Source organism: Dromiciops gliroides, chromosome 4, assembly GCF_019393635.1.
Source record: "Dromiciops gliroides isolate mDroGli1 chromosome 4, mDroGli1.pri, whole genome shotgun sequence".
NCBI lineage: Eukaryota > Metazoa > Chordata > Mammalia > Microbiotheria > Microbiotheriidae > Dromiciops > Dromiciops gliroides.
The window spans coordinates 118,571,377-118,589,534 of NC_057864.1; the positions used below are offsets into that span (position 1 = coordinate 118,571,377).

At 40.3% G+C, this 18,158-nt stretch overlaps 1 protein-coding gene across 2 annotated transcripts in view; it reads right to left on the reverse strand.

The window, feature by feature from the left end:
- The window catches only part of ESRRG (estrogen related receptor gamma), a 704,143-nt gene extending 686,810 nt beyond the window's left edge, over positions 1–17,333 (reverse strand). The window contains exon 1 of one of the 2 annotated variants that reach the window (XM_043963448.1): positions 17,260–17,333. The gene's annotated coding sequence lies outside the window, so the exon portion shown is untranslated. Of the gene's footprint in view, positions 1–17,107 lie in introns of both variants that reach the window. The other variant, XM_043963443.1, reaches the window with a different exon arrangement.
- Between the last annotated feature and the right edge of the window lie 825 nt (positions 17,334–18,158).

An 18,158-nucleotide genomic window follows, 5' to 3' on the forward strand; every position in this document is an offset into this window, starting at 1 on the left:
TGCATGTATATGTCTATAACTTACTTGTATCAAGATATCCTCTTCAGCTTCCTATGTCTGTACTGGATTGTAAATTACACACAGCCAGACACTATTTAGTATTTAAACTTTGTCTTTCCATCGGCATCTTAGCTCAAAGTTCTGCATATGTTAGGTGCTAAAGACAATCATAAGATTTAAAACTAGAAAGGACTTTGGAGATTATCTGGTCTGTCTTCATTTTCCAGAAGAGGAAGTTGAGGTCCAAAGACTTGCCCAAGGTCATATAGCTAGTAAGTGGTATATGACTCAGTCTAAATTTCCTTACTTCAAATCCAATGCTTTATTTTCTTTCTCTTTTTTTTTACATCATACCATCCTGCCTCCAGCCATTTGTTGAATGGAATTGTCTCCATGACACAGTGGGGACTCATAAATACCGGTTTTCCACTTATTCCTTGTTAAGACGGCACAGGAAAATTAGACATAAGCCTAACCAAAAGAAAGTTGAAGGAAGAAACAAAGGTTCTTCATTTCTTTTTCATTTACTATCTTACTTTCCCTTAGGCTCATTCTAATTTATTTTAGGTCCTCCACATGTGGGCATGAGCTAGTTTTTATAACTGGTCTCTGTATTTTTCTTATTCTTTGACAGCCTTTGATTTACTGAGTGCAGAAAGTCTCCTGAGTAAACACAACATAATTTTAAAAATAACATAAGCATTACTTGAAACAAAGGTTGAATTGGATGGTAAATGTGAACTCGAGGCTTTGATTACATTGGCCTTCGTTTTAGACTTTTGTACTTAACAGATATCTTCCAGACAAACACAAAGAGAGGCTGTTTCTACACATAATTTAGATGATTATCCGGATAATCAGAATATAAAAGCTTAATTTTCTCTCAGTTTGTATTTCAGATGAATGTAACTTTCTGACAAGCAGAATCAATCATGTCTATATGGATGCCTCCCACATCTGTATCTACAGCTCCTCTCTTAAATTCCAAGTGATTGCTTAATAGATAAACCTAGATTTCCCACTGGCACCACTAATTTAACATGTCTAAAATTTGATGCAACAATGCCCCACTCAAATTTAAATCTTTCTAATGGTATTATGCCCTCTTTTGTCACACAGGTTTGAAACTTTGGGCTTATAGTTTACTCTCTCAAGCCCACCCCTTCAATATCCACTCACTTGCCAAGTCCTGTAAATATTACCTTTGTAATTATCATTTGTGTTTTTTTTCTTTCTAGTCCAACTACCACACACTTAGCTACTATAATGCAATAGTTTCCTAACTCTCCATTTTATACTCTACATAAATGTCAGATTAATTCTTAAAAGTTGGCTCTATGATTAAGGCATTCTCTTGCCTGAAAACCTTAGTTTTCAGTTGTCCATTTAATAAAATTTAGACTTCTTTAAAACTCTCCATGATTGATCTGACTCCAACTTTCCTTTTCAGACTTATTTCCTACTCCCTTTCACAAAACCTAAACTCTAATCAGAGTGAGCAGATATATGGTCACTTTGGCTTTCTCAGTTCTGTGCTTTTGCTCATGGTTTCCACTTCATTTGGAAAGCTTTTCCCATTTTAGATCCACATGTCTAATCCTCATTTAGCTTTGAAGGCCCAGATTTAAAGTCACCTCTTCAAGGAAACTTTTTTGATTATCTCCTTTCCTCCAAGCTGAATATAATGCCATCTTCTTTACAACTTCCATATGACTTTTGGGGCAACCTATGATTTTAATTAATAATATTTCTTAAATATAACTAGTCTATATTATAAATACTGTTCATTATTTATCATTGGCATATTGTTGTTAATACTATAAAACAATAAAAAATAACAGTTATAACAAAAATCCACACTTATGTAGCACTTTAGTTTGCAAATCACCTTTCTCATAAAAACAGGTAGTATTCTCAAGTATTACCTTCATTTCATAGAAAAGGAAACTATAATTATACTTTCACTTTCCAATTTACAGCTTGTCTATTCCTCATCTATTAGATCCTTATAACTTCTGTAAAGACACAACTTGACTGTTTTAAACTCATTTTTGTACCCCTTCCTGGTTCTTAGCACAGTACCTTACATATAGTAGGTGCTCAATAAATATTTGTTAAATAAATGAATTTCAGTGACGGAAACTATTAGTTAGGAGTTAGGAAACTATTGCATTATAGTAGCTAAGTGTGTGGTAGTTGGACTAGAAAGAAAAAAAACACAAATGATAATTTAAAATTTTAGCTTTATGCAACAACAGCTAGAACTTGTAAGAACTTCCTATGATTAAGCCATCTCTTTAAGGACTGGGAACACAACATACAGTAACTTGAAATGTTTCAATATCCAAGAGAAAAAAAGAATTCTCAACAGAATCTTTTAAGGGGGGGGGGGGCACAGCTAGGTGGTGCAGTGAATAAAGCCACTGGCCCTGGATTAAGTAGACCTGAGTTCAAATTCAACCTCAGACACTTGACACTTACTAGCCATGTGACCCAGGATAAGTCACTTAACCCTCTTTGCCCCACAAAAACAAAACAAAATAAAACAAAAAAAAAGATAGTAGGAGGGCAGCTAGATGGTGCAGTGGATAAAGCACTGGCCCTGGAGTCAGGAGTACCTGAGTTCAAATCCGGCCTCAGACACTTAACACTTATTAGCTGTGTGACCTTGGGCAAGTCACTTAACCCCAATTGCCTCACCAAAAAAAAAAAAAAAAGATAGTAGAGGGAAGAGAAGGGGAACAAGCATTTAAATACTTTTTATGTGCCAATCATTGTGTTAAGTACTTTTTCTTTTTTACAAATATCTCATTTTAGCCTCACAGCAACCCTTTGAGGTAAGTGCTATTAATATCCCCATTGTAGAGTTCAGGACACTGAAGCATACAGAGTGTAAAGGACTTGCCCAGATTCACACAGATAGTAAGTGTCTGAGGCTGGATTTGAACTCAGATCTTCCTGATTCTAGGCCCACTGCTCTGTCCACTATGTTACCAGTTGCCTCTGGCCCATACCAGAGGAAATGGAAACATGGTAATTCTCCAGCTACCTTGAGGAAATCCTGCCCATCAGGTAGAGTTGACTGAAATTATATGAATAATTCCCAAATTCTTTTGTGCTCTACATATACTATTGCCTAGGGCTATCAAAATGATGTAAAAGTAATGAACATAGTATACAGTAGAAACTTGGGTTATTTGACATCACATATCCTTCCCAAATTAGGGCATGACTATGTATTTTTTACTTTTCACAGTTGTATTGGCAGATTGTCACCGTGTAGATAGAGGCAGTGGTCTCTGAGCAAATAGTATGGTCTTTATCAACTTCCTTTTTCCTTTCATGTGAATAATTCAGAGTCCTGTAATCAACTTGTCCACTGTCTAGTGATCCTCTGTAGCTGAATCCAAAGAATTCAGTTTTGCACCTGAAGAAGTCCAAACTGTTTTATCCTGCCCCTCCCCGCCCCCCTCTTCCCCCAGGTCTGGTGCATCTCTGCAAAGCTGAGGATTTGCATGTAAGGGCCATAAGGGTAGAGACTTTTCTATTTGTTTCTCTTGTGTTAGAACAATATCTAGCACATAGAAAAGTGATTAATAAATGCTTGTTGATTGATGTTATATATTTATCCTGGGCTTCTCCAGGACATCAGATACCTCAGGCATCTATAAGTCTATGAACTTAACCCGACTTTATAGGAAAAAGGGATGAGAATTGTTATTCTTCAGGCCTGTGGCATCTGTCCTATCTCCATGACCTTTCAAAGATCACAGAGCAGAGACTCATCTATCCCATCTGTTGGTTATTTCAGAATCCTGAGATAAAGTTCATTGATACCTGGTTACTTAAATCCATCAAGAAGATACCCTTATTAACAAAATAACCATTTTGTTCTGCCATGACTAGTAAAAAAAAGTTTCCTTTGCATGAAGCAAAAAGAAATGAGCATTAAGAAGTTATTTTTATGTATTAACATCCCATGTAACTTGAACAGACGTCCTGTCCCTTGTCTGAATTTCCTATTTTCCTTAGAATGGTTTTAAATAAACCCTTTTTATTGGCCTTTGCATTCATAGCTAGCCTCAGCTCATTCTGAGTTGCAGTACTACTGAACCTGTTCTTAAGGTACCTGCAATGGTGTGTGTGTGTGTGTGTGTGTGTGTGTGTGTGTGTGTGTATGTGCGCATGTGCGCATCCTCTTTTACCCGCCCTTGTTTCCATCTTGAATATCCATTCAAGACTCATATGGATCTGTGATCTCATCAATTTAGGAGTTCCCTTCAATGACACAGACAGAAGTCACCCATGTTTGTCCATCCAGTGCAACTCCTGTCTCAGTCCCCCAAAACGTTCACTATGAGGCAAGGGGAACCCAACATGTTAGAAGTTTTGGTTATTTTCTTTTTTTGCAGGGCAATGGGGGTTAAGTGACTTGCTCAGGGTCATACAGCTAGTAAGTGTTGTGTCTGAGGTCGGATTCGAACTCAGGTCCTCCTGAATCCAGGGCCGGTGCTCTATCCACTGTGCCACCTAGCTGCCCCCTTGGTTATTTTCTTATGACATTGTAAGGTCACTGATGGACCATTCAAATTGTCTTCCTGTCATCCCATATTCTTACCACGTGGCCAACCCATCTTCCTGCCTATTATCATACACTTGATGAAATCTTTCACTCCTGTCCTCTTTCAGAGTTCCTCATAGATTATATGCTGTTGTCTACCATGGGCCTATTCAATGCCTCTGTGGGAATTCTTTGGGGCAGTTGCATTTGCATTGCCATATAACACCAGTGGTAGAATGTTAGTATTGAAAATATGGGACTTCACTTTCATGGGAAGCTTTGGTTCAGTAAAGCAACTTTGTAATTTCCCCAAAGCAAGCCACAAAATTATGAGATGCTCTGCTTTTGTCAGAGAGAGAAATCCAGCTGATGAATGCCGGGATAATTGAAGTCCTCATCCACACTTTTTTTTTTGTTTTTTTAAACAAAAACAATGTCTAGAACTCCTCATCTATTTCTTCTTTCTGTCGTGGTCTGTAATATGTTCAGATGATGGTATTGCTTACCTTTCTCAATTGATCTTTACCTAAATATTCTCCACTATGCCTCATTGCCTGGTTTCCTGGATTTTCTCACATGAGTCTGTCTTGCTTATTAATACACAATGTTACACCACTTCCTTTTTTATACATCATCTTACATATGTGTAGAGTCAATGGAAAGATATCACTTTCCCCAAACCCAAAAGTCAATTCTGGCCCTTTTATCACAATTAAGTCACAAATTGGCATCTTAATCTGACATCACTGGAAAAATGTCTGGCCTGACATTTACTACAGTCAATCATTTAGTCAACTAGCATTTATTAAAGGCCTGTTGTGTGACAAGGCACTGCTAAATGCTAAGGATACCAAGAAAGACAAAAAAAATCCCTACTCTCAAGGAGCACATAGTCTAATGGGGAAGATTATGCAAACAATTATATACAAATAAGATATATTGGAGGAAAGGTCTATCTCAGAGGGTAGGCACCAAGATTAAATGGGAAAGGCTTCTTACAAGAGGTGGGTTACCAGGAACTTGAAGGAGGCTATGGAAGCCAGGAGGTAGAGATGAGAAGAAAGAGAATTGCAGGTGTGGGAGACAATCAGTGAAAATGGAAAAAAAAAAGTCACGACATGAGAGTATCATGAGTAAGGAATATCAAGCAGACCTACATCACTGAATTGCATTATATGTGTGTGGGGGTAGTTGGGAAGAAGGCAGGTTATGAAGTGTTTTAGAAGTCAAACAGAGGATTTTATATTTGATCCTGGAAGTAAGAGGGAACCATTGGAGTTTATTGAAAAGGGGAGGGAGGGGTGATTGGTCAAAGCTACATTTTTTTTTTTTGGTGAGGCAATTGGGGCTAAGTGACTTGCCCAGGGTCACACAGTTAGTAAGTGTCAAGTATCTGAGGCCAGATTTGAACTCAGGTCATCCTGAATCCAGGGCTGGTGTTTTATCCACTGTACCACCTAGCTGCCCCAAAACTACATTTTAGGAAGTTAAATTTGACAGCTGAGTAGAGGATGGACTAGTGTGGGGAGAGGTTTGAAGCAGGGAGACCAGCTAGCAGGCTATTGCAGTTGTCCAGGTATGAGGTGATGAAGGCCTCTACCAGAGTGGGGGCAATGTCAAAGAAGAAAAGGAATGATATAAGAGAGATATTAGGAAGGTAGAAAATAATAGGACTCAATAACTGTAGAGAATTAAAGCCCCATTTCTAGCACTCTATCTACTGTGTCACCTAAAGGCACCTAAATAGTTAATACAGTTACCATTGTGCCCTATATCAAACAATCATTTTCAAAGCTTCAAGGTAGTGTTTCCTAACCTATATGAAGGGTCAGCATGAAAAAAATTTAACATTAAAAAAAAAGAGTTAGCATGGAATGCTGCAAAAACTACTACTACCTTTTATACTCAGAGTACCTGAGTTAAATCCTGCCTTTGTCACTACCTATGTGACCTTGGGAAAAATCACTTCATGGTACCCTGGGTTTCATCAGTAAGATTAGTGGGCAGGACTAAATAACCTCTTTACAAATGGTGATGTGTGCCGGAGCCAGCTCAGACTAGCTCAAGAGAGCCAGCCAATTGTTAAATTTTCAGTGTGAGCATTTACACTTCAGTAATCAGTTCAGTGCAGTTGTTTTTCAGTCATGTCCTACTCCTTGTGACTCGATTTGGGGTTTTATTGGCAAAGTGGACCTGGAATGGTTTGCCATCTCCTTCTCTAGCTCATTTTATAGATAAGGAAACTGAGACCAAAAGGGTTAAGTGACTTGCCCAAGGTCACACAACTAGTAGGTGTCTGAAGCCAAATTTGAACTCAGGAAGAGTCTTCCTGACTAAAGGCCTGGCCCTCTATCCACTGCACCACCTAACTGCCACCAGTAATCAGTAAAAGCTACAAATTCGGGTTTGATTTATTGCTTTGCTGATGATATAGACTCAAAAGAAAGTGATGGAGGAAATATTAATAATGTAGATTAAACCTAACAGTATGTCATAGAGAGCTGGTTGTTAAACATGTACCAACACACTACTGCTTCTAGCTCTACCTCTGATCCTATATAGTAGAGTCTGGGTTTTCAAATAAATCCCTGAGATAGGCTTGTTTAATTGTTTCACTCATAAGAAAAACTTCAATTTCTTTACCACTTCAAGGTTGACAAAGTGCTTTCCTTATGAGGTAGGAGTCAAGAATTCCCATTGTTTGCCTTATGAGCAGATTGTAGATTGGATAAATTCAGCCCATCATTACAGAATAGGAAACTTCAGTGTCAGCACTGAGACTTAAACCCAAGATTCTTCCATCCCAAATTCAGTGCACTTTGTACGCCAACATGATGTTCAATGAAACCAAATGCAGAAAGTATAAATGAGCATGTAAGTATAAAGGAATTTTTTTTCCTACAATGATTGGGGTTGAAAGAACATCTTCCAGAAGGACATCGCTAAAGATAAGAACTTTGACAACTTATAAGACCAGAGGTCTAAAAAGCATGGGTGGCACCAGCAGACACAGGAAGCAAAGCATGGACTGGAGTAGGGAGAAAAGAGATGACCACTTGCAATAGGGTAACCATAGCAACCAAAAGGGGCAGCTAAGTGACCTGGTTGATAGAGCACTGGGTCTGTAGTCAGGAAGATTCCTCTTCCTGAGTTCAAATCTGGCCTTAGACACTTACTAGCTATGTAACGCTGGTGAAATCACTCGACCCTATTTGCCTCAGTTTTCTTATCTGCAAAATGAGCTGTCAAAGGAAATAGCAAACCACTCCAGTATGTATGCCAAGATAACTACAAATGGGGCCTCGAAGAAAAACGTTTTTCTTCCAGAGCATCCAGAAATCCCAGTGTTACAGATAGATCATGATGATCCCAGAGCCTGGGTAAGAGCTTTCAGGTATTTTCCAGCCTGCCCAAAAGGAGTCCTGAGACATAGTACTGCCTTCTAAGTATCTCCCAACACAACTGTGAGTTCCGAAGTGTCTGCGTCTTCCCTCTTAGTTTAGGAGTCAGAGGGATTAAAGAATTAGAATGTAACTCACCTGGATAGGTAGGAGTTTGCATCCCCTTGTGTATGCATACAAAGAATGTTTTACCTCTTAATTTCCTTCCTTGTTATTTATGTTATTTCAAAACTTGATTAAATGCTTTTGCTCTTAGAGTTATGCATCTTGGGTATGCCTGGCAATAAAGTAATTTACCAGCTAGAAGTTAGAAAGCTGTTGCCCCAAACAGCCCCAGTGAATCTGGGCATAGCTAAACTGTGTTACAGGGGAGTGGAATATGGTAAATGATCCACATTTCCTTAACCTCCCTGAGGGGAATGAACAAAACCATATGCTAATCCACCTCTGTTCCAGGGGGTGTGATTGGTTGATTGATGGGATCTTAGATAGGTTGGCTTCTCCCAGACTCTCCATACAATCTCCTATATTAGCTGTAGTCAATATGTACCTGGGTTTATACTTTGCTGATGCTATTTTCATGTGTTTGTCCCATCTAGCTCCTAACTAAATTTCTCAAGGACAGGCTCAAGTTTTACTCCAGGGACCAGTAAAGACCTTGCTTAGCACTCAATGGGTAGCTTCCTGAGTGTGGCTGACAAGCCAACTACACCTTTAAACCAGCAACAGCAGCAATAACCTGAAGAGGTGCAGAATCAATGTGGTGATAGTTTTTTTGTGTGTGTGTTTTTCATTACTTCCCTTCTGCTTATTTTTTTTAAACGTGGCCTTTTTTTTTAACCTGTCTATGACTATGTCTATACTCACCTACATGGCTGCCTGTGTACACTGGAAGCAAGAAGACACAGAACAAAGGGTTGAATTCATATAACTGTTCCGTAGGTTCATTTTTTTTCATCAACTGCTTCCCCTCAAAATTGATACGTGTTTGTATAGACAGAATGTTCTATACCGTTCCTCTACTTAGTTGTCAGAATGTCAGGACCATCATTTCTAGAGTGTGTTAAAACAATCCAGTATCTCCCTTCCCAGGCTATACAACGACCTTTCTGTGGTTTTCCCTTTCCTTCCAGGAATTTCAGAAAGAAGTCACTTGAGGTTTAAGCACGTGTGTGCACTTTGCCTGTGAGAGACGCCTGTGTTCAGATCATAGTGTCAGCTTTTATTTTGACTTTCCTGGTTGTTGTTGGTTTAAGGCAGATCCTTAATGTTATTTAAACATTAGGAGGCTTTTAAAATTTATTTACTGGTAGATTAATGTGATTTAAAAAAAGCCAAAACACCACCCACAGCCACTTGAGATAAAAGGTTTCATTCACCAGGATTGACACATATCTGAGTTTCTCAGGATTTTCTCCCAGTGAGGGTAGTTAAAGTCATTGAACTGCTTCCTTTCCTCAAATGACAGCAGTAACTTTAGGCACACATTTACAGTGGCAATCTAGTATGGGGTCTAATAAAGTACATTTAATAAAATGGAAGCTATAGAGAAATAGAAAAGAGTCTTCCCCACAAGCCTCTGCCTCATCAGTCTCCTTACAATTAAGAAATGTGTGTACTGTACCCCCAAACGCATCATACAAAAAGACCCATACCCTCACAGAGCCACCATTCAGTGCTAAGCACACAACTCCAAAGACCTTTCAGTGGTGAAATACTGCATCATAGAAGATCAGTGACAGACAACTTTTCCTTGATCAGTCCCTCGATTTAATTTTGCCCTTTCTTGTTAACCCTTTGTTCTCGAATGGCATTTTCGGTTTGTCATTGTCTAGTTCAGTTTGCCAGAAGAAACGTCAACTTCCCTAATGCTCTTTCTCTGTTCCAAATTTGCATTGTCAGCATTTCAGCTGATTTAGCCATTATTGATTACCCTATTTGTGTAGGGAAGAGTTTCCCCTTGTGAATTGCATTGAATAAGTTTTACTCAAATATTACAGCACATTAATAGCTCTTGTGAGAATAGTAATATCATTTATCACATGTCAATATACCTGCTTGAATACTAACTAACAGCTACCAACCACAACTGTTTCAGATACAAGAATATTTAAAAGAAGGCACAGAGGAGCATTTCAAAGACCCCTTATTTGTTGTCTAATTCTTCCAGTTACTTTCTTTTAAGCTAGTGTTCTCCAGAGTGTTGGGGAAGGACATCCTGGGGAGCCAACTTGACCCCAACTGTTGTGGGATTGGCCAGTCACAGGGTGTCTCTCAAGAATAGCAAATAGTAGGGCTTGATTTGAACACAACTACACCTATTCATATCTTTTGACACAACCTCAGTGACCTCCTTCTTCCACTTCTAACTCCCATCTTCCTGTTTTGAGTTAGGCAAAGGCTCCTCAGGACAATGGTAATCTAATCAATATCCTTGCACTTATAGCAACAGCTATTCAGGTGCCATTGAGAAAACTGTCCCTTCACATATCCAATAGATCCAAGTGATCCCTAAATCACTTGGTAACTAGAGCAATGTCCCATTAGGGATCAGGTTCTGTGCTTTGGTGGTGACTAGGTTAGTAAGAGCCCATAACACCTCCCTTTACATTTTGGGTGGCATATGGTATATCTCATAGGAAAAGCAGGCATAGAGAGCTTATGACTAAATCTCAGATCTCATTATAAACTTCCCAATTCTTTCCCCCCCCCCCACCATGAGGGGACACCATCATCCAATCATAATCTCAATGTTAGCGACTCCTCACTTCGCTTATTCAATAAATTGCCCAATCCTGTAATTTCTATAACCACAACTTCTCTTCCATTTGTCCCTATGTTTTTATTCATACATCCTAGGCTCTCATAACTTTTGGCCAAAATTATTGCAATAACTACCTAACTGGGATCTCTTTCCCTTTCCAATCCATCCTCCATGGGTGGCAAAGCGATTTCCTGAAATTGTAATTCTCACTGGGTAACTCCCCAACCAATACACTCCAGCATTTCCCTAGTCACTCCAGTAGGGTCAAATATTATTTCATCTATCTCATCCTTTTAAATTTTATATTTTTATGAAAGTTTGTGACATACATAATTATAGTACAGTACATTATGTATATAATATTTAGGGATAAGGACTGGGCCAAGTTTATAGGAAAGTCCCAAGTGAGGAACCACCTGCTCCCAATGCAGGTCAGCAACCTTCTTTGCAATTCTGGACTTAGAAAGTTGCCAAGGTCACAGAGATATTAACAGACTTGTCCAGGACCACACACCCACTGTGTATTAGAGGCAGATCTTCCTGGGTTTAAAGCCAGCTCTCTTTCCTCTCTGTCTTGATGCCTAACATAAAATATTTTTTAAAATCTTAGGGGTGAATACTTAAATTTTTTTACTGATGGGCTGAAGTATCAAAAAAAAATTGGAGACCTCAGCTCTAAACAATGAGATGCTTTCTCCTGAAAGTGTGTGTATATTGTTCCTATTAGTATGATATCAATGCAGTATTGATCCAAAAAATAGGGAAGGGGAATAGAGCAAATACTTTTTAAGTCAGAAAACTGTTTTCCCTGCATAACAAAATAGCAGGCATTTTCTTAATATCCCTGAGCCTAACAAGTGAAATCTAAAGCTAATCTACATCTCTTTTAAGTAGTCATTTGAGAGGGAAAGGGGGCAGGCAAAATCACCAAAAACCTACCAAAAATCTATGGAGAAATTGGATCAAAATATCTACCCTTTGGTGAATAGATAGATAAACTCACAAATTTCAGCAAACATAATTATTTAGATGAGTGTGACATGATTCCATTGAAAGTTCTGAGAATAAATCAAGTTGTTGGGAAAGTATGAATATTCCATTTCGGTGGTGCTAGCTCATTGCTTTTGTTATGACTTTAAAATAGTCCACAGAAAAATTCTGCTTGAAAAGTTTTCTGTTTGCTTTTCATGATGTCTCATCAAACTGAAAGCTGCAATGGAGGGAATAAATCTGCTTAAATGTCAGTCTGACCCATTTACACAGATTAAGGGGAAGGAAAGGGTCATACGAATATTTGGATAATGTAGGTTAATAATCTTATGTTCCTCTCAAATATCTATTTCAGATCAAATCAGAGGTAGTTTTAGCCTGAATTCCCAATTGTAGTGGCTTAATCCTGAACTTCAGTGTAAGCACATTTGCTTTTTAGTAATAATAACGACCACTTATATGGTGCTTGTTTATATATCTCATTTCATCATCACAACAATCCTGGGAGGTAGGTTTTACTATTATCCCCACTTTACAGATGAGGAAACTGAGGCAGACAAAGCTTGGATGACTTGGTCAGGCTCACACAGTAAATATCTGAGGCCAGATTTGAACTCAGGTCTTCTGGACTATAGGTCCAATGCTCTATCCACTGCATGCCTAGCTACATGATGAATCTTTTGGAGAAAATACAAACTGAAGACAATCTGTTGTAAATAAAGAAGAACTTGATAAACAACAAAAGACTTAATTCAGAATACCAGACACTAATGAGGCTGCTTAAGACATCTAAGTACACATTGGCCACATTCTAAAACGAACAATTTGAAAAACTGATCTCTGGTGAGAAATAAACACACGGAGGTTATAATCGTCAGATAATATCATCTTTTTAGTTAACTCAGTTTCTCGGTGCCCATGTTTTTCTCAGGAAGGTCTTTCATGTTCTTTTCAGAACTCTAAGCACTAATTCTTATGCTATGAGCCTGCTTCTGTTGGTATGAATTATTTCTTGACTACTTACACTACTGAGGGTTATAGCAAGACTTGTGCTCTCTCGTTATGAAAATATGGGTCCTCAAATGCTACCTGAAGATTTGGGGACTGATGAAAGACAAAAGTTAAACTTCTTGACAGTGGCCAGACAAAGTTTTGCATTTTATACCTACAGATCAAGAGTTCTTAATTTTTAATCTGTGAACTTGATTTTTCTAAATATTTTGATCATTGTATTTCAATAGATTTGTATTGCTCTGTAATTCAATGTATCTTGTTAAATGCATTTAAAAACATCATTCTGAGAAGGGGATCCAAAGGTTCCACTGCCAATGGAATCCATGACTGAAAGCATGTTAAGAAGCTGTGCTAAAGACAGTGAGATTGTGGTTCATGTTGGATTTCAGAGGGATTGCTAAAGGTTTAAGTAATCATGTTCTGTACTTGCTCTTGATTCCTTCCTGGAGAAAAGGAAACCACCAAAAGATTTCATCATTACAGGAAAATAAATAACTAATGGGAAGGGAGGATCCGTTTTCTGCTAATGAACACTGAAGAGCAGCCTATTTGGTGTTTACACTGGCAGGTGGCTATCATACTAATGAAGTAGCAGTAGCCAGGGGAAGTTTGGGATATTACTATTCCTTAATCTTGGTCATTCTTGTGTTCATTCTATACTTCAAGTTTCTGCATTTTAGCAATGAATCATCCAAAATTCAGTACTCCTAACTAGCTTGCCAAGTTGTTAGAAAAGTCACTCAGATTTAATTGCTCATTGTTTTAATATAGGGACAATTTCAACTAATTCTTTTAAGGATATTTTTAAGAAGTGCAGATAAGAGAGGTACCTGTTTCTCCAGTGAGCCTGTGATAACTTCCTTCCTATGTGTGGAAGATCTGTTTTTGAAAACCTCAGCCCTGACAATTTTTGCTCCATTGATTAATACTGCTTTTTAGCCCTTTAAAAAAAATCTCTGGGACAATGATATTCCTTCCTCTGGTTCCTAATCTCTTTTATGTCTAGAACCTATCTTAGACAATAGATAGAAAGAAAGGCCTAGTCCTTTTGACCAGATTGATTTGTGATGAGATTTTCCATAGTTAAGAGTTGCAAATGTCATGAAAGGGAAGGGGAGGAGAGAAATGAATAACAAAGAAAGGACAAGAAGAAATTATAGCTATACAAGCAGAGTGGTTCCTTTAAGGTTGCAGAATTCCCTGTTTCCCAATTTTAAAAAGTAAGAGACATAAAACAGGAAGTTCCAACAGGTTGGAAACTTGCTACTCCAAATGCTATCTGTACTTTTTTTCCTTTCGATTCTTTTTCCATATCTTTTTTCTTATATTCCTCTTTTCTTCCCTGTCTTTTCTGACTTCCCTCAGTGCAGGAGTCCAGGGGAAGCTGAATCTTTATTTGGCTTGTAACAAAAAGAGGATAACAGAGCTTCCTCTTGAGACTGGACTCTCTAGGCTGAAAGGAACTTTCCCATTCCTGAAATCTTCATTTGTAAAAGGAGTTTGAAATAAGCCCTTCATATTCAAAAGGCCATGAAATTTTTAAAAAGAAAACTTATCAGAATAGCACTAATGTTTCTTGCCCTCTGCCATTTACTTGACCTCACTGTGATCACTCAAACTTGAAGCTTTTAGAAGAAACAGCAAAGTCAGGTATTAAGTACCCTGGTAATAGAGAGTATGTTGTGTCTGTGACCTAGTCTCCCTTCTCTCACTCCATGGGATTTTGGATAATATAGTATCCCAGCAATTAGAGTGTTTCCTATGTGTGGCATAGAAACAAAAAGGAGGGGGGAGAGAGAGACAGAGACAGACAGAGACAGGCAGACAGGAACAGAGAGAGACAGAGAGTGATACACACAGAGAGACACAGAGACAGAAACAGAAAGACAGACAGACAGACAAAGACAGAAGCAGACAGAGATATAGAAGGAGACACAGAGAAAGAGAGAAAGAGGAGAGGACATGAGAAGGGAGAGGGAGAACCTATAGCCCTGATATTATAAAAAAAAGAAATCTGTGCTTTAAGTTAGCAAGACAGTTTTCATCGTGTTATTATCCTTTTTTGTTTTTTCTTTCTTTTGTTTGTTTCTTTTTCTCTTCCTCTACTTTTCAAAAAATATTAAAAAAGAAAAAGAAATAGAAAGTTCACTAGAAAAGAGACAAGGGGCAACAACAACCACCACCAAAACCCTCAAAGTTGTGCTTCAGTGTCTGGACAAAAGTGTCCCCTCCTAGTCCCCTCCTTTCTCAGATAGAAATCTAGGGGAGTGGGCGATACAGTGGGAACTGCGAGATGGAATGAATCTGTGAGAGACATATTCTGCCCTTCTCCAGACCTCACACACCTCTGGAAAAATTGGGTGACTTTCTCTAGCCCACATTCCCCACATTAGGAAGCACAGCCCTGGTAGCTGCGGAAAATGAAAGAGTTTACTCAGCTCTTCAGTTTGAGGACACCCCTACCCTCAGCCCGTGGGTCCCCGAATGAAGTCGGATTTCTGAAAGTTGTGTTCCGTGGCCTGCTGCCAGCGAAGGGTCCTGTATCCCTGTATCAGTCCTAGCCGGGCCAGATCCTGTCCTGAAAGGGGTCAATCAGTTAAGCTCTTACTAGGGTCTGCTACTATGCGTGCTGGGGATAAAGGAAAGGCAAAAACAGTCCTCGACCCTCAAGGAGCATCAATCTAACACTGAGCGTAAATTCATCGAAAGACATCGAAACGTGTGCTTAGGAAGGGGAAGCAAGGTTATACCCTACCTTCTACCTGTGATGGTGGATTAATTGAGTCAGTCATTTGTGGCGGCAACGCCCTCAATCGCTTTTATAACTGCCTCAGGCACAGTCATCAGAGTTTTTCTGGGTCTTAATTCGTCATGCTCTTGGGACCATAAGGTGGCCCGCTCAGTGCAGAGGAGCGAGCCAGGATTGGTGCTGGCCTTTCCCCTCCAAACGCTAGAGAGGACATTTCCTGTAAGTTTCTGTCCCCCTCGAGAATTTGGTGGTAGGTGGTGGAGGAAAGGCTAAAATATCCGGAGTTCTCGCCCGGGGGATGGGGTAGCGGATCCTACCGGAAGAGTACCTCGAGAAAAGGCAAAAAGGGGAAAGAAACAAGAGTAGTTTTGGACCACCTGTCCCCATCTGTGCCCCCAGCAATATTTTGGCCCTTTTCTCTGGGTACCGGTGTGAACAGATTGCGAAATCACACACGCACGCACACACGCACGCACAGCCCTGGCCCCTTTACCCTCAAAATTTTTTCTCATGTGGGACATTTCACTTTGTTCCAACCCAGGTAACACATCCTCCCCTGCTCCCGGCGCTTCTGTGCACAGAGTGGACCACACACCCAAGGGCCTTCTCTTGCTCCATATTCCCCGCTGTCCTTTCCAGGCGCCAGAAACACAGGTATCTGCAATACCTTATCTTATCCCCAAGCCCCGCCCCCCTCCCATGTCAAGAGCTAGGACAGACTACAGGCAAAACCGTCACGACACAAGTACTTGGCGCAGAGACTTGTTGTGACCCCTGGTTTCTTAAACACACGTTATCTTTATCTCTGGTGTGACTGGTAAGGAAGGCACGCGTCACAAGTAAGTCCCCTCAATCTTTTCCTCAATCCTCCATCACCTCAAATGCAGGGACTTGATTTGTTTAGTCCTCTGTGTATTGAGGAGAAAGACACCTTAAACTCTTTTTCTACTTCTCTGTCTGGGATTTTAATATAAGTCACCGTCTGTTCTCTCTTCACCTCGCAGTTCTCTTCTCTCCTCCCGCCCCCCTCCCCCCGCCCCAATTTCCCCGACTGGCTGTCTCAAGGTCCGTTGTGATTTGGAGAGATCAATATTCGCATTGCTGAGGGATTGTGCTGAACAACGCCACTTCCTCATTGTTACCTCCAATTCCAAGTCACCTCCAAGACTTTGGGGCAAGGCTTTTATCTGCACACGTAACACTCACTCCCATCTCCCATCTACTCCGGTGCATTTGAAAAAAAAAAATCCTTCCCACCATCTAGCCGGCCTCCACCCTTAGCCTCCCTTGCCCAGTTTCCTTTTATCTCTATTAACACTGATTCATGGTTTTTCTCCCCCTTTAAAAGAAAGTGAGATTTGCTTTTTTTTTTTCCTTAGACGCATACTGAACAGAGTTGAGATCGGAGTGGTAGGGAAAGAAAGATCAGAGGTTGCGAATCGGCGGAGATAGGGAGTGAATACAGGAGAATGAGAAGAGAAGAGTAAGGCAAGGTGAAAAGGGCAGAGGAGGAGAGGGAGAGGCAGGGAAGTGAGCGAGGACACAGACAGGGACAAGGACGAGTGCGCATTCACTTGCTGCTGTTTGCAGCCTGCCTGTGCGGGAGTGTGTCTGCGGCGCGGACTCACATGGTTGGCCTGCCTGCAGGATCCTCTCCCAACAACTAGCGAGTGTATGTCTGGCTTCGGGATCTTGCGGCTTTCTTCCCCCGCGTAGATGGTAGCAGCTAGGGGAGAAACAAAACAAAACAAATCACCAAACAAAACAGAAAGACACTCACACACATACTGAGGCGCTACGGAGAACGCTTTCACTTCTCGCTGGAAAACCGACAAGCCAGAGCGCCGAGATTACTCCCGCCTGGTGTGTGTAGCCTATAAATAGAGAACTTTTTGATGGAATCAGCTAACAAATGAGAGGAGAAGGCGTAATTTTGCGCAGGAGCCCCCCTTTCCCAGGGAAGACCAGACTCCCCCTCATGCAGCTGCTGGAGTGAAAGTTAGAGGTGGGGGAGGATTAGAAGTGAGGGGGGTTAGAATTTTATTTTATTGCAATTCACAGGAGTTGTTTGTTTTACTTTCGAGGTTGGAGGAAGGAAGAGTCCCTTCACCCTTGTCTCTTCAGCCTTCTCCCCACTACCCTTCTTAGTCCTATCTCCAAGCCTCCCATCAATCCTAGCCAGTAAGTTGAGGGGACAAGTCATTGGGGAAGAAAACATCGCCAAGGAAAGCTGAACCTAGTTAGCTCCTGGGTTAATAGGGGAAGAAAGAAGTGGATTGGGAGAATGGGGAGTTAACTAATAGTAGATGAGTGGGGCTGGGGGATGGTAGTGGGAGAGCTAGGTCTACTTTCGTCTCCAGAGCCGGAGAGAATAAGGTGATGAGTGGGTATGCACTCAGTAGACACTGACAGGATTCTTTTCTCTTTCTCAGTCTTTTGAAAGAGGAACTTAAAGAGGAGTATCAAGAATAACTATTTTGAGAGGAAAGGAAAAGGTAAGATAGGAAGGAGACAGTGTTAATCCAAGATGAAAGGTGGGTTCCCTGATTTTCGGGTCTACTTTCCACTAACCCAACGATAACCTCCTCATCTTTGGCTTAGCTCCCATCCTTAACTATGGGTTTGAGATAGCAAAGATGCAGAAATGCCCTGGGTTAGTCCCCGAGTTGAAGGCTGGTT